The sequence below is a fragment of the Octopus bimaculoides genome, chromosome 19 (genome assembly GCF_046866305.1).
Source record: "Octopus bimaculoides isolate indiv1 chromosome 19, ASM4686630v1, whole genome shotgun sequence".
Classification (NCBI taxonomy): Eukaryota; Metazoa; Mollusca; class Cephalopoda; order Octopoda; family Octopodidae; genus Octopus; species Octopus bimaculoides.
The window spans coordinates 17,637,377-17,653,778 of NC_142946.1; the positions used below are offsets into that span (position 1 = coordinate 17,637,377).

Here is a 16,402-nt window from a genome sequence, read left to right on the forward strand (position 1 = left end):
TACATTTAAAAGTAGTATGGCAAGATAAGAGTAAGATTTCGTTGTTATTTTTAGCAGATTATTAATATTGAGCCTTTTAAACAGGAATTCAAGTAGAAGTTGACAGTATTCTTTTATGGTCCATCCTGTATTCTACAAAGAGACATAGCTGTTATTTAAGTAAACTCAAATCAATATATGAGTCCAGAGTATAATTGATTTGCCGAAGAGGATAGAGAAGGAGAATTAATACGTGGTGTGGGTTGTAGTCTTGTGTTTAATAGCGCTGGCAATGTATTAGCTTTTAATCCTTCTTCTCAATAAAATAAACACTAGTAATATATTAGTAACGAATCGATTGCCTATATAGTGTGCCATTAAATGGAACCTACATCTTTGTAAATAGATCGATATTTAAGGAACTTTACAAAGCTTAATAATTTAAATATTTTCTGATAAAGATCAAAGATTTTTTTTTACTGTGGTATTATTAATGTTATTGTTAACATTAGGCATTTTTTCATTTTGATATTTCATACACCGGCTTTTAAATGGAAAATTAGGTCAGGTAATTACTTTTACAAATGTTTCCACTGAAATTTACTAAAAACATTAATTTTTCGGTGTATAATCAATTTTTATAGCAGTCATTTATTATTTATTATTTTTGTTGCTTTATATTTTCATTTTCGTAGTCAGTTAAGAAGAGTTCCTTGGCAACATACGGTGTAATTGATATACAAGTTATTTTAAGACTTGCAAAAGAAAAAAAGAAATTCAAGAATTTGGTTGAGCTGGGAAGGAGATGTATAAAGCTGTACTAAATGAATTAATGTAACTAGTTCGGTAATTCAACTGCGTTGTGTTCAAGTCGATTTAGTGTTTGTTTCATTTGAGGGATTACATGATAAGTGTACATAGAATAATAGGAGATAATCTCAAAGGATTTCTCATCCACTGAATGTGCTGAATTTCACTGCTAATCAGATTTAAATTTGGACAAAAGTAGCATAAAGTCTAATCTGTTTCATTCTAACTTCGATAAAGTTTGCATTACACGTACCTCTATAGGTTTTCACTATGGTACATTGTACTATTTTCTGGAGTATATCATGAGTGTATCTGTGTCTAATTATCAAAGACATCAAACCGTGACACGTATTCATTCGGCGTAGGATTATAGACTCAATCAAAATGCTACAGAGTGATCCCGTCTATATGACATTTCTTTAAGCATTTGTGTCATATGAATGTTCGTTATATATTTTCATCTAAGATATTTTTAATATAAATCAAGTACAATATTAAGAGGCTGTAATACGAATCCTTTGCTGGAGCGTAAAGAAAGCTAAGGAAGTGAAACGGATTCGAATAACTGACAACACTATTTTGCATTCCGAAAGCTTGCATAAGGTGCAGGTGTAACCGTGTGGTAAGAAGCTTGCCTCCCAGCTACGTGGTTCCGTGTTCAGTCCCACTGCATGGCAACTTGAGGGTCTTCCACTATAACCTCAGGCCAACTAAAGCCCTTTGAGTGAACTTGGCAGAGGGAATCTGAAAAAAGCTTCTCGTATATATATATATATATATATATATATATATACATATGTGTGTGTGTGTGGGGTGTGTGTGTGTGTGTGTGTGTGTGTGTGTGTGTGTGTGTGTGATTGTTCCCCTACCACTTCGCAACCTATATTGGCGTGATTACGTTCTGGTAACTTCCCAGTTCGGTAAAAAAAGACCGGTAGGATAAGTACCAGGCTTTAAAAGATTAGTCTTGTGGTCGATTTGCTCGACTGAAACCCTTCAAGCTGGTGCATCAAAATGTCTGCAACTGTGAAATGACTGAAAAAGTAAAGGATAAAATATTTTTTTTTTTTAAATGTAGAATGTAATGATACTCTACATTGCCACAATGACAAGTTGTTGGAAGAAGTGATAGCTGGTTCGATGAAACCAAAGTACATCACTGTTACTGGGTCCCCAGATCTAACGTTTGACATGACAATTATTTATTTTATGGACCCTTGACTCTACCCAATATCACAATATAAATGAAAGGACGTGTATAATTAAATACAGCAAGTCATTAATTGAGCTGACCTTTTAACATTCCTCTTACTGGATGGAATTCATAAATTCAATTGCATAATATTTAGTAATTAGAGGTTTCTTGAAACGGCCTAATCATCTTAATGATTTAGAGTAAGCCTCGAAATTTTAACATTATTGCCTTTCCACATTATATCAGTAAATATTAGAAAATAGCTGCAAAATATTGTAATAACCCCTTGTAATGATAGCAACCTGCCTGAGGTCACCGATACTCAAGTAATCATATTTAAAAGAAAGCCTCCATTACATTCTAATTACAGCATGCATAATAACGCGAGATTACAGTTGGTCAAATCTAATGTAATATACGAGTATATAAACTTAGGGGTAATTTACTAAACCACTCTGTAATCATGATTATATTGAAAATTAATTGAAATATTTTGGCAGTTTGTCTATCCCCTGGGAATATGTTGGCGAAACAAATAAATAGGCGCTGACATTGTTTTGCCAAGGTATGAATAATCGCGTTTACGAGGTATATCACAGCACATTCTTAGGTCATAATGTGAAATTAATAGCTAAATTTTATTTAGTTCATATAGGTTATGTATTTCGTGTATGTTATGTCTCAAGCTACTGCTATCTAGCACCTTCGGATGATCTCTACTCAACCGCTACACGACTGCTACTCGACTGCTACTCAACATCTACTCGACCGCTACTCAACACTCCTACCACGGCCAGACTACCTCTATTTATATGTCTTGGGAGATCCGACTTCTTCGCCTGGGGGTGTCGACACAGCACTGTATCATACCTCTAATATTCCTGTCACACTTTCCCGTATACTTTATCTTTCAGAACACTAAAAACTCCACACTGGAATTCCATTTTGACTTCATACTCAATAATTTCTGGGTATTCATTTGTTCAATGAACTAAACTACCTACTCATTGAATAATATATCAGTGACTACAGATTCCATCGTCAAGCCCAACTTTAATGCAATTCACTGCTGATATTAACATGACAAAGCTGCGACCAGGTTACATTTTCCCATTGGAGGTACAATCAATCTAATGACTTCCGGACTACTTTTGTATCAGTTTCACTCACGAAACTTGCGTTGACTCAAAGCTACGTTAAGTTACTAACTCTCACCCAAGTTACCTCGAATTCTGAAACAACGCACTGTGTATACGACATTCGAAATGTCTGAAGAAATTCATTATTATTTTGTTTTACGTGCATTATTGGTAGCATAGGGTGAAACTATATAAATACTACCACGTCGGACACATAATTCATGTAAGGGATTTGTTTATGTGAAAGTAAAATATGTCAATAGGTACAAAGAAATGTTAGAAAAGTGTACTTTGTTGCAGATGACACAGTAGAGCATGTTGAGTCGAATAAAAATATTAAATATAGTAGCAAAAATCACAAGCGTGGTTGTATGGTAAGAAGTTAGCTTCCTAACCACATAGTTCCGAGCTTAGCCGTACTTCGTGGCTCCTTGAGAAAGTGTCATTTACTACAACCTCGGCCCAACAAAGGACTTGTGAGAGGATTTGGCTGTTGGAAATTGAAAGAAGGCCGCATAAATATATATATATATATATATATATATATATATATATATATATATATATATTGTGTGTGTATGTGTGTGTGTATCTTTGTGTCTTTGTTGCCCACCAGTGCTTGATAAACATTGTTGGTTTGTTTACGTCCCCCTAAACTGGCAGATCGGCAGACGACACCTATAAAATACGCTAGAGGCTGTAAAAGTATACTGGGGTAAGTATTTTTGACTAAAAATTGTTCGAAGCAGTGCTCCAGCATGGCCGCAATCTAAGATTGAAATAGGTGAAGAATAAGACATAAACGATATTAACAATATCATCTATTAATTGCACAACCAAAATATATGCTATATTTCTTATTGCAAAGTAGTTATTATAGGCAGAACATTTACGTTAAAATATTAAGATATTTGCATAATGAGGAAGATATACGTTTCACCCGGTTACATTTGGACACATACATACATTTTGTCTCACTTAATACATTACAAGTGTGCCGTCTGATAAAATGACTGTCTTTTAACCGGTTTGAAAATTATAATTCATTCATTTTATTGTCTTTGAAATGAAAGTAACTTACGCTAGATCAAGTGTTACAGAATTTGCAAAAACTAGGTGATTTAAGATAATATATTGCTGTGGTAGTCTACACTTATTGCTATAATGTAGAACATAATAACACTATGAATTGCAGCCAACACCGAGTTAAACAAGGTTTAAATTTGTACTCGATAAACCGCAACGACTAGCTTTGCATACAATTTCTAATGCGTTAGCCATCTCTGCTTTATATTTTACTCTCTATCATAGCAAATTTCTCTTCTCCTATTATTTCTCAATGTTTCTTTCTCATTCACAGTCTTTTTCCTTGAATTGCTTTCCCTCCATGTATTCTACTCTCTTAGCATATCTATCCTGTCTCTATCATCGACACAACCCTCAAATGCTATGTAAATTATAAGGCAGTGAGTACATCCTCTTACATATACAGATACAATTTCCCGACACACAGAACATAGTAATGGGATACATAATTGTAAACACCCATAATCCTTCACTAGGGTATATAATTGTTTTAAATATTATAAACAAAACAACAAAATATTGTTCCTAAGCCAAGACAAAAGCGAAAGAAAAATAGGAAAATATTTCCATTTACTGATTCTTTTTTTGTTTTTTTCTTTATCACATTGCACGTGTTTCACTTCAACCGAAACACTATTATTAATCGTAAACGAAATCCAAATGTAACGCAGAGTTTGTGTTATATTTGTGAGAAAATTGTTTCAGATCGCTGTAGGTTTCCTTGAGTAGTCTATTCTATGTTTATATACAAAGAGATCTGGTTTAGCGCTAGTGAGATAAAAGTGAAAAATATTAGAGAGAATGTATGTCTTGCAGGTGATAATAGCTTCACTGAAAGATGCGTATAGAAACTGATTCAATCTGCTTTTACATACACAAACACATGCACACGCTCACACCATCACACCATCGCATACATATATTTAGAGGTGCAGACGCACTGTATATTTATGCAAGTACATGTGTGTGTGTATGTGAGTGTTGCGTATGTATGGCAATACACACACACACATAAAAAGACTCATACGTACTATGCCTTAGTCTCTGTGTATGTATATAAGTGCACAAGTGTGTCAGTATGAACGTGTGTGTGGTAAAACATTACAATTTAATTGGGGATAAATATTTAGACGAAAGGAAAAACATGTTGCACACATACATATACGGATAGTTTTATCATTGTTGTTATATCAATCAATCAATCAATCACTATATAGTTTCTAATATATATTTATGCATTTACGTGTGTGTACGTATAACATATATAGCGAGAGAGAGAGAGAGAGAGAGAGAGAGATAGGGGGAGGGAGAAAGAAAGATAGAAAAACTGACTGATTGTATCTATCGGACTGATTATATCTATCTATCATGTCACCTCTTATAAGCGCATAGAATAAAAAAGTGTTTGGTCAATGTTTAAACATGTTCTATTAAAACAAATAATAGTCCAAATAAACGCATTTTGTCACGTCTACCCCTAATTTTCGAAGCCTTAACATACAAGGCACAAGCGACACACTCGTAATACAATCAATAAAATTCCAAAGGCTTTCAAAATATACGTTTATACAATTTTTTGAAATGTCTTTTTGTCTTTTTAAGAAAATGCAGCATTCAGAATTCTCGTGCTATGTTTATTGAAATTGCAGAACATTTTAAATGCTTTTTTGATGGTTTAAAATCATTAATATGGATATATGGGAATACATGTGACATATTACTTTAAGGGGAAATATTTTCTTCTGATCAATTATTTAACCACACATGAGCATAGAAAACGAGAGAAAGTTATCCACAAGGAGTTGTAGTAATTGCGAACTATTTCAAGGCAGCCTAGAGAAAATAGACATATGCCGATCCAAATAATATAGGTAAATGAAAAAGTGCTTTAGCTACCAATTCGAAATAAGAGAATACCTTCATTTCGGTGATTATACATTCAACACTGCTTCGAAAGTTTCTGAATGAAAAATCAAGTGCTATGCCATAAAAAGGAACCATCGCTTCTATAGGAAAACGATCAAACTCTATATTTATTTATTGAGAAGTTAAATAGCAAGAAATAATATCCCGCACAACAAAAGGATTCATTTGAGAGATTATCTCTTGAAATATGCACTAAAATGACATTGAAGAGGAGAAAATGATTAAATATAATTTTCTCATCATACGAAGTAAAAAAGAAGTTGAATGAAGAATGTAGTACAAAACAAATATAATAAAAGTTACGTTTTGAAAATATATTAAGAACACTTCACGTGCTTAGTGAAACTTTAAATGAATGCAGAAATGATATGATAATTATCATAGCCTGCATGATAAAACAACTAAGTTAAAATAATATAGTTGCTCCCAATGTAGGTTCCTTCGGTTAATTAAAGAGGGAAATCGAAAGCCAGTCAAGCAGAGTATTGTCAACACGGAAAATAAAGTCGTCACACATATGTTTAATGGATATATTAGTAGATAGATCTCTTCTGCAATATTAAATGCCTCCTAACCTATCTCAAGTGATACTACAAATATATATGATAAAGAGTCCTGGGGAATTAATATAGTTTGTTTTTATCTGGGCACAAATTTGAATAGAAGAACGTCAGCAGCCAGGTTGTAGTTGGTGCAACAAAAACATTGTCACCAAACAATAATTATCTATGTGTAATTAGTGTAATTAATATTCTTTGCGCATTTTGGCATAGACAATATGTGGCTCCGACGCTTGAAAGCTTCTCACAGTTTCACTCATAAATCTAATCTAGATTTAACAAAAAACTGTGAAATATAATTGATAATATGATATATTGTAAAATTAAACGGAATTTGAAATACGATATTACGAAGTATCACGTCAACTGCTGAAAAAATTACGGTATACATCAGTTTTATTTGCAAAATTGAGAAAAGTGAAAACAGCTCAAGAATACCCAAGAGATAAATAAAGACAATGGTGAGTCGGAGGTTGAAATGTTCATTTATCGAGGGAGTATACCAAACTTTTCGACTAGGATCGGTAAAGATTCGTAATAAAAAACTTAATTCTTAATTGTCTGGCTTCTTTGCCTTAATCGCAATTAGATATATAAAGAGAAATAGCATGACTAGCGGTTTTACTCACATGAAACAGTAATAATATTTTGAATAAAAGAGATAAATGATATTCAACAAACGCACAGCGAAATACATTGTTGTGTATAACAAAGATGTTCACAATCCGAGAGATGTTGCTTATCGCATACTGATTGCTAACTGAATCAGTATCGCAGGTTATAGTAGCTTTTCGAACTGAACTCACAGACTACTAAAGCAGGAATTCTGAACGAATTATGCTTGATGTTTTCCCATCATTCGTGCCAGCATCTCGCTTAAGTTCGATTCCTGGCAGCTCGAAACGGTTATAATTTAAACTGAATAAGCAACAATGTTTCTATATATCTTCACATTCTCAGAAAAGGCAACGAACTGAGACCTCAGATAAATGCTTATACTTCACACATGAACCCATCTCTAACAATCTTTCTAACAAATCTATTTGCAGATGAAAATTACCACATGTCTCTATGGATTCTAGATTTTGCTATTTTCTCTCTTCCTCTCACTCCAATAACAGATTTTTCTAAAGTCTAATCGTTATAAATGCCATTCACAAGTTGAAAGCACACTATCAGGGAGAAACAAAATTCAGACAGTGAGCCTACTAAAAACTCTAAATGTATTCTGTAATGAAAACCAAGTGATTATGGGATTAGACATAAGTGCCAACACTAATCTAAGAGCCAAATTAAATTAAACTCAAAATATTAATTTAGGTTTAGACGCTGAGTCTAAGTATTAGAATAGCATCACAGTTATAATTAATTAGGATAGCAGCAACTCGCTTTAAAAATATAAGAACGTGGAAAAATCTATTATATATAATATTGCTGAAAATGAAACAAACGAAAGTGCATACTTAATAAAATACAATAAGCGTACCTCGTGCAGTCGTATGTAAAGAAGTTAAAAATAAATTGAATTCAGGATTTTCTATAGAAAGGAAACTAGAAATTGCAATACAAATTATGATATACATAGAGTGAAGTCAGTAATGAATACCATAACAGATCAATTGCAAAGTAACCGTATATTTTCCTAACGATATATAAAAAACACCCAAATTACCTGATTAATACTAGATAAAATAGAAATCAATGTCTTACTTCATATATATACATACACATACATATATAAAAATATATAGACGCATATACATAGACATATATATATACGCATACACATATATTTATACACAAGCACACACATCCATATATATTAAAGATTAATAGAGAAGATGGAGTGTACCAAAAGGAAATGTATTATCACGACAATTGTTTCGTTTTCATGATGCAATGCTCCGTAGTAGGCGAGGAACGGTCACCTCCATGCCCACTAGGGCATTATGAAGATGAAATGATCGTTGTGATAAGAAATTGCTTTATGGTACACTCCGTCTTCCCTGTTAACCTTTGATATGTATACCCTATATGCACTCTGGAATTCTTGGAAGTTGACCCAATGGTGAATGCAAAGTATCGCTGATGATGCCTTGTAGCAATAAGTGGTGAATGTGTTCGGCGGACACACGACTTACCCCGAAACAAGATTTGTATACTGCGTTTAACGCATGCTTTCTTAATCCTTAATCTTTTAACTTTAGAATCAACTTTGATATATATATATTGATCAACAAACAAATCGAACCACGAAAGTTGGTTATTTTTTAATAGAAAACATGACATAGCATTTCTTACGGCCGTTTCCGCTTCTAGTGTTAGTCGGTACCTACGAAAGAAATTCCGAAAATATTATTCGTCATCTTCATAGCACATTCGATCTAGTACATGCAGCTTCATCAGAGTGAGTACAAATACCTAAAATAAAATAAACGAAGGGAAGAGGGAATAGGAAAGAACAGGGCCTCGAAAAATAACCAGAATTCGCAATATATTAAACTCATACCATCTTGCAGCGTGGAGGTTTGAAGTCGATAGGCAAAAGTGTGAACTAGCAGTGGTCTAGGGAAATATTTAAGGGTTATTTCTATATAAAGGGGAACTAGGTTGTTTGAATAGAAGTGAAATGAAGTTAGTACAAAAATAAGACAAGACTTACCAATATGTCTAGAAAGATAATAATACTTCTGATATCGTGAATAGTGCTAGTTAATAGTTATCCAAAACCAAAACCGTAGGGCCCTTATAATGGTGTAGGGTTCTTATAATGGCCAGAGTCTATCCAACCGTAGGGCTTTTATAATGGCCAGAGTCTATCCAACCATTGGGCTCTTATAATGGCCAGAGTCTATCCATCTCTACAATTGGTCAATTATATTTGAACCAAGGGCAAAAGTTAAAACCTTTGCAGTAGATATGTAAATAAAGAAAACGAACGAGTGAATAAAGGGTATTGGGGAGAAGACTGTCATATCAGTGGCCTTCTGCAACTTCTCAACATAAATAGGAATAAATAAATAGAAAAAAATACTATCAGTCAAACTGGTGTAATTTTTTTTATAGTTAAAGGGGAGACAACTAGTACAAGAGGTGCATGCGATTGGAATTACCTACAAAAAACAATAATGCTGCATCTTATGTCCTCGATAGCCAGTAAAATTACAGGTGGTGGTAATAATAGACGAACAAGTAAATGTATGCACCTACCTAAGTAAATTCTGCCCCATAGGTTAGGAGATATGTTATGAGACAAAAGCACAAACCCACAAACACTTAAGCGATTCAAATTTGAAATTAAAACACATGCTAATTATTACCATGGTTACAAAGTGCATGTCCCAACGCATTTTACTAAATCTTTGTTAATATATATTATATTATGATGAAAGTTAGATTGATCATGTCAATAAAATTATTTAATTACATTAACCCTTACATGGGTGCAGACATACTGGATCTACCACCAAATTATATTTTCCTTCGTACATAGTGAACACAAATGTACTAATATCTCCTGGGAAGTCAGCTTCTGCAGTGTCCAAGTACCAATGTGGTTCAGTTTGTTCATTGATCAAAATTTTCTCCATATTCTGATTTGATTATGTAAATGTGACTCCTGATAAATATATGCATATATATATATATATATATATATATATATATATATATATATATATATATATATATATATATATATATACATATATACACACATATGCATATATATAAATGTATATACATACATACATACATACATACATATGTGTGTGTATATATATATATATATATATATATATATATATATATATATATATATATATATTAGTACACACACACATACATCATACAAGTTACATATATCAAATATAAGAGAACACATGACAACTAGTTATGGACATTAAACTAAATATCATTCCCATTTATAATGAACTTGTCAATCTATTTTTATGATAGATTTCAAAATCATCGTTTTTAAGTCCATACTTTTATCTTCAGATACTGAATGGCGGGTGAATGCAATAAATCAATTAAAATTTATAAGGTAGTACATAGGATTGTCGGCTAAACTGTGTTAGATGGTAGGCGTTCAGATTTAAAGCACTTTTCAAAATTGTATTAACTATTGATTGACAAGTATATTATAAACGAAACATCATTTACGCGCGTCCGGCTTACAAAGTGTTTATCTTTCCACGTGGAATTACACACACATAAAAAACACAGACATAGACACACACACACACACACACACACACACAGACAAACACACATTCGCACACACATATATGTGTGTGCGCTTCTTTGTGTTTGTGCGTTAATGAGTGTAATCAATAAGTTAGTTTACTAGGATGTAACTACGCCGGGGAAAATTACACAAAAGTAACAGCAACATAGATACATGAAAGGCGAAATTCAAAGTGGGGAAAAAAAGGGAAGAAAATAATAAACTGAAACTCGAAAACGGAGATAAATACCGCCCCTTCGCTTTCACTCTGCTGATATTCTGAATGAGGCGAAGTGATAACCAGCACAATAATTTATGAAACAGAATGAGTGATTTTAGCTCGGATACACAAAACTGTGACACAGAGGCTGTAAAGACCAAGTATTCCCAATATAAAGGACACATGATTGAAGTATAAATTTTGTTATTTGATGTACTAAAAACAATGGCTAAATAACTGATGAATTGTGATTTACAGTAAAGAAGTGAGAAATTCTTTAGTTAATAGAGATTCTCGTAAAGACACGGAAGAGTCTTGATTGGAATCCATTTGATCATTTCTGATGGTAGGTCTACGATTTAGCAGTTGCAGCAACGAAACAAAGCTTACAAAAAATAAAATGCAACAACAATATGGTAAACACTAATGCACGTGGTTAAGCATGATTGTAAAGAAAATTTTAGGATCAGTTTCATTGCGTCATTCCTCGGACGTTAGTCTTGTATCATAATCCCGACAAAACTATACCTTAAGCGAACTTGTTGGCCTGAAAGAGAATGTGTGTGTGTGTGTGTGTGTGAGCGCGCGCGCGCATGTATGTGTGTGTTCGGACGTGTGTGTATTTCATTTGACCCAAATATCGTTTTACAACCCGAGTTGATTTTTTACTTCCGCGTCATTTTGTATTTCGGAAAATTGAGTGAGTTTAATAAACGTCCTTTCTTAAAAGAAGTCCTGGAATCGATTTTATCCAGTAAGCCATTCAGGACGATGTTTCAAGTTGGATTCGAATGAAATTAGTTAACTTATATTCGATAAAAACATTAAAAGAATTGTGAGGTCAGAAATGACGTCTGTAAAATCTATTATGATGACAAGAATGTTAACCGTGTTCTCCACTTTGATTATGACGCAAATAAACAAAGAAAAAAATTATATAATACTTATGTCTCGTGCAAAAATTAAATTTTGTTATATAGCAGATTCTTGTAATTTCAGCTTCAAAATTATGGAGAAGATTCCATTTTGTAAACTTGGAAGGAGAGATATGCCTAGAATTCTATCTTGAGCAAATCCATTAGTAAGCCGTCTAACGTGTTTCAAACAGCTATAAGGAAATAAAACATACTTTACATCATTTGCTGCAGAATCTAGAAATAGAGTGCGCCCCATCCAAAACAGCAGCCTACCGTCATAAAATACAATACATTTTGAATTTGAATCAGGGCACTGTATGCTCGAAATAAAATATCAAATTAAAATATAAAGCGATGGAAATAGTGATACGTGTACACGATTCAGTTGATGTCTGGATGAAGGTGAACAGCAACAAGAAGGGTAGGAAATAATATAAGGAATAATATGTAGATAAAACTGATGGACGGAAAAAGTTGTATTTACGGAGAGAGAGAGAGAGAGAGAGAGAGGGGGGGGAAAGAGAGAGAATAGCAAAATGCAGCTTAGCACAATGAAAGTAGAACATATTCAAAACAAAATATTTTAGATATTTACTGGGACTGCCTCGAAAAATATCAACGTATGCTGAGACTGGCTTATGCAGGAAACGAAACATTACATATTGCCTTGCCAAAATGGCTTCATCCACTGAAGTGTCTTCACAGACAACACTGACGCAGAGCGTAATGCCAGTTTTGTAGTGGTTTTGCATCTTACGTATACTGAGGATCCTTTCCCTTCGTATTTCCTCTCTAAAATGCTGAATTCTCAATAGATTCTTGTATCTAACCGTCGTTAATGTTATTTATTTTGGCATTGGTAACGTTCAGAAACGCATATATATACGAATTTGTGTGTGTGTGTGTATGTGTGTGTTTGTGTATGTGTGTGTGTGTGTGTGCGTTTGTATGTATACATGCATACGTATACCTATGCATATGTGTGTGTTTGTGTGTGCGTGTGTGTGTATGTGTGCTTTCACGTGTCTATGTAATCTGAATGGGACGTGACTATTGGACTTAGTGGATGCTGAGTGATTTCTATCATTCATTTAATCAATATTAAGAGAATTGCGGTGCCTCGACTAAACAAAGTTACAGCATCTTAACAGCTGTCCTATGAGACTGACAGATAGCGAAATATGAAGACAAAGGTAGACAAAGAAGGAAAGACAGAGAGTGAATACATTATGATACAGAGAGTAGAAAATTGTCTCGTGAAAGCTGTCTTTAAATAGAAACAAAATCTTAGCATTTGCATAGTCTATATACAAACTAAGTCCTGATTGGTAGGATATGCAGGCGAGGCTAGAATGAATTTTCTAATAAGACAGACCACATTATTCGAAAGTTTGCTGTGACACCAGAATAAGGAATATATGAACGATGTAGAAAATTTTACAAAACGAAGTTTCTGCAGCTGATTATCTCAAGGTAAACCATTCTCCTGAAAGAACACTTCCCTGTTGATTAAACATTAGTAGCACTAGATGTCATTGCTATGTATGAAAATAGACCGGTAGGAGTAAAACAGATTCTAAATTAATATTTGTCTTGGCTGAGAAATGTGATTTTGTAATCTAAGTAAACAACATTTTTAAATGGCTCTGCGATGTTTCATGAGACTTTTAATACAAAACAGAAATATCTACTTATACATACTCACGAACAATCACACATACAGACAAACATACATGAAATGCAGACGAGACGGAAAGAGATCAATACCACTCTTGCTGGATTTGCTAGCAATAAAATTCTTTTTCTACAATAGACACAACGCTCTAAATTATTTCGTGGGGTGGATATTCGATTAGATCGACGTGAACACTTGAGTAGTCGATACTTCATCTACCCCGAACGTATTAAAGGTAAAACCAAGCTCGATGGAAATTGAACTCAAATTTTTGAAGACGGACGAAATGCTATTATGCTTTTTGTCAGGCGTGCTAAAGATTCTGCCAGCTCAACAATATTGCTATTAATATTGATTTCAAATTTTGGCACGTCACCCGCAATTTCGGGAACGGTTAAGTCGATGACATCAACCCCTGTTTTCTGGTACTTATTTTATTGACCTCCAAAGAATGAAAAGCAAAATGGTCCTCGGCGGATTTTGAACTCAGAACGTAAGGACGGGCGAAACGCCGCTAAGCATTTCACCCGGTGTGCAAACGATTCTACCGGGCCGCCGCCTTAATATCGTTACTAATGTTGCCAGCGTATTTCTAAAATTATCAGAATTGAAAACAAATTTGCAGCAATTGGTTGAAAATACACAACGATTTTTATAACGATGTTTAACTTCATATTTCTTGTGTTATCCTCCCGTCGATTGATTTACCTGTTAGAACTGCCCAATTTACCCCCCAAATCTCAGACTACCATCTTAGGACAAATATAGTCTCGGTGTAAGCATAAAAGCATTTCAGGTTAAAAGTTTGAGCAATGAAAATCGTTGTCCATATTGAGTTGAACGTTCAAGATTTCGAAAGTGCATATTTATTAAGGCACATTTAAGGCTACGGATCTTTGATCAACTCAAAATAACTCATGATTTTATTTCTTTTATCTTAGGTTAGTTAAGAAAATATATTATCAACTAAGTATTATTTCGGATGCTTCGTCCTTTTAAAATATATGAAAAAGAATGGGCTCCCATTTAATACACCACGTAGCCGCGAGTCCGTAGAAATAGTGTCGTGTTATTTATGGGAACTCAATAACACATCAGGGTTTATTGTAAATACATAATATTTTTAAAAAAACGTTAGTTATTTAACATAATACATAACATGAAAACTATTATGTTTTGACTAGGTTGCGGAAATTACGAATGACACCCAGAACATCGTTTACGAAACATATATAGCATCTTTGAAACTGCTTTCTTACATTAGGAGAAAAACTGCATTCGCATGAAAAAAATTTAGCTGTTTGTGTTTTACGAATCTTGCGAGAATATTTTTCATGACTCATACGTAAATCCACAGAAATATATTTCTCTCGTGTTGGTAAATCTAAGTTGACACCTTCAAATTTTTAAGTCAATCCGAGTAAACTAGTAGTATTCTGAGTCACTATATATCAATTGAAAGGGATCATGCATCGGAATATGTATTGTGCATTAAATAACATGCTATGTCTAAAGTTCCGGATAGAAAACTTTCCTAAAGTGTTAACTATTTTTTTGTGAGGTACCTACTATTGCATAACAACAAATAAAGGCAATATAACAACAGTAATTTTTTTTTTTTCATCTGGGAAAGGGCTGTACCCGAAAGGTTAACATTTTCTTCCTCACTGCAAGAAATATTTATAAACTTCCAACCAGCTTTATTTAAAACACATTTCAAATAGGGTATTTCAAACAGGGTATTTCAAATACTTTCTAATATGGCACAAGATATTTGAAATTCCTTCTCTTCTCTATCTTGAAAAAGTATCGTTTGTTCGAATCGTTGATTATTGTTCTTTACAAGTAAAAATACGTTCACATTACCTACACTATTCGTGGGATTTTCTGCTGGTTAGAAAAAATTATGTTATTATCAAAAACGGAAGACGGTTGAAGTCAAATATAAAACGAACTATAAGGCCGAAATCATTGAAGGCAAGGATGGTGATATGAAATATGTCGTCTATTGTTTCTAAGTTGGAAATGAATTTATTCTCTTTGTATACTAATGTCAATCTCAACTAAAATTTAAAATGCGCTACTAAATTAGCTAGGCTTATTTATTAAATTAAACGAGTTAATAGAGATCAAAGAAATATACTTATTTTCGAAATCATAATTTTGCATATGAAATCAATATTGAATGTGATAGAAGCCATCGCGATAATTCAATTCTGAATTTGTAGGGAAGACTCTTACATTGTCAGACACCCACTTAAAATTAAAAAAAAGAAGCAGCGGAATTTAATCTAATAGAACCATACTGTCTTAAAAAAGATAAAGATGTATACATTATACAATTTTCTAACATTGGAATACTAGGTTTAAAAAGTGATTACTGTAGCAGAAATGCTGATCATAAGTATATTTAATCAGGGAACTACACAATAACAGGTACAGTTCTATGAAGTAAGAGAAAGGAACTGCTCATAATATGTTTCCACGGAACAAAATGTATTTTACCACAGTAGAATAATATTTCGAACGTAAACAGAGAAGCTACAATTAATTAATTCACTTGTTTCGTGGAAAAATGTTGTGTTGAAACAGAGATCAGATTTAAATAGCTCTGAATGGTAAATCAGTGAACAAAGCACTTTTCTGCATCTCTCCGCCTCTCTCTCT

General features: G+C 33.5%; 1 long non-coding RNA gene across 1 annotated transcript; it reads right to left on the bottom strand.

Annotated features, from left to right (window-relative positions):
- Positions 1 to 8,953: 8,953 nt before the first annotated feature.
- Positions 8,954 to 10,310, bottom strand: LOC149131769 (uncharacterized). The gene is made up of 2 exons (XR_016245145.1): positions 10,135 to 10,310; positions 8,954 to 9,027 (listed from the first exon to the last, which is right to left on the bottom strand). It is a non-coding gene; the product is annotated as an uncharacterized LOC149131769 (long non-coding RNA).
- Positions 10,311 to 16,402: the final 6,092 nt, after the last annotated feature.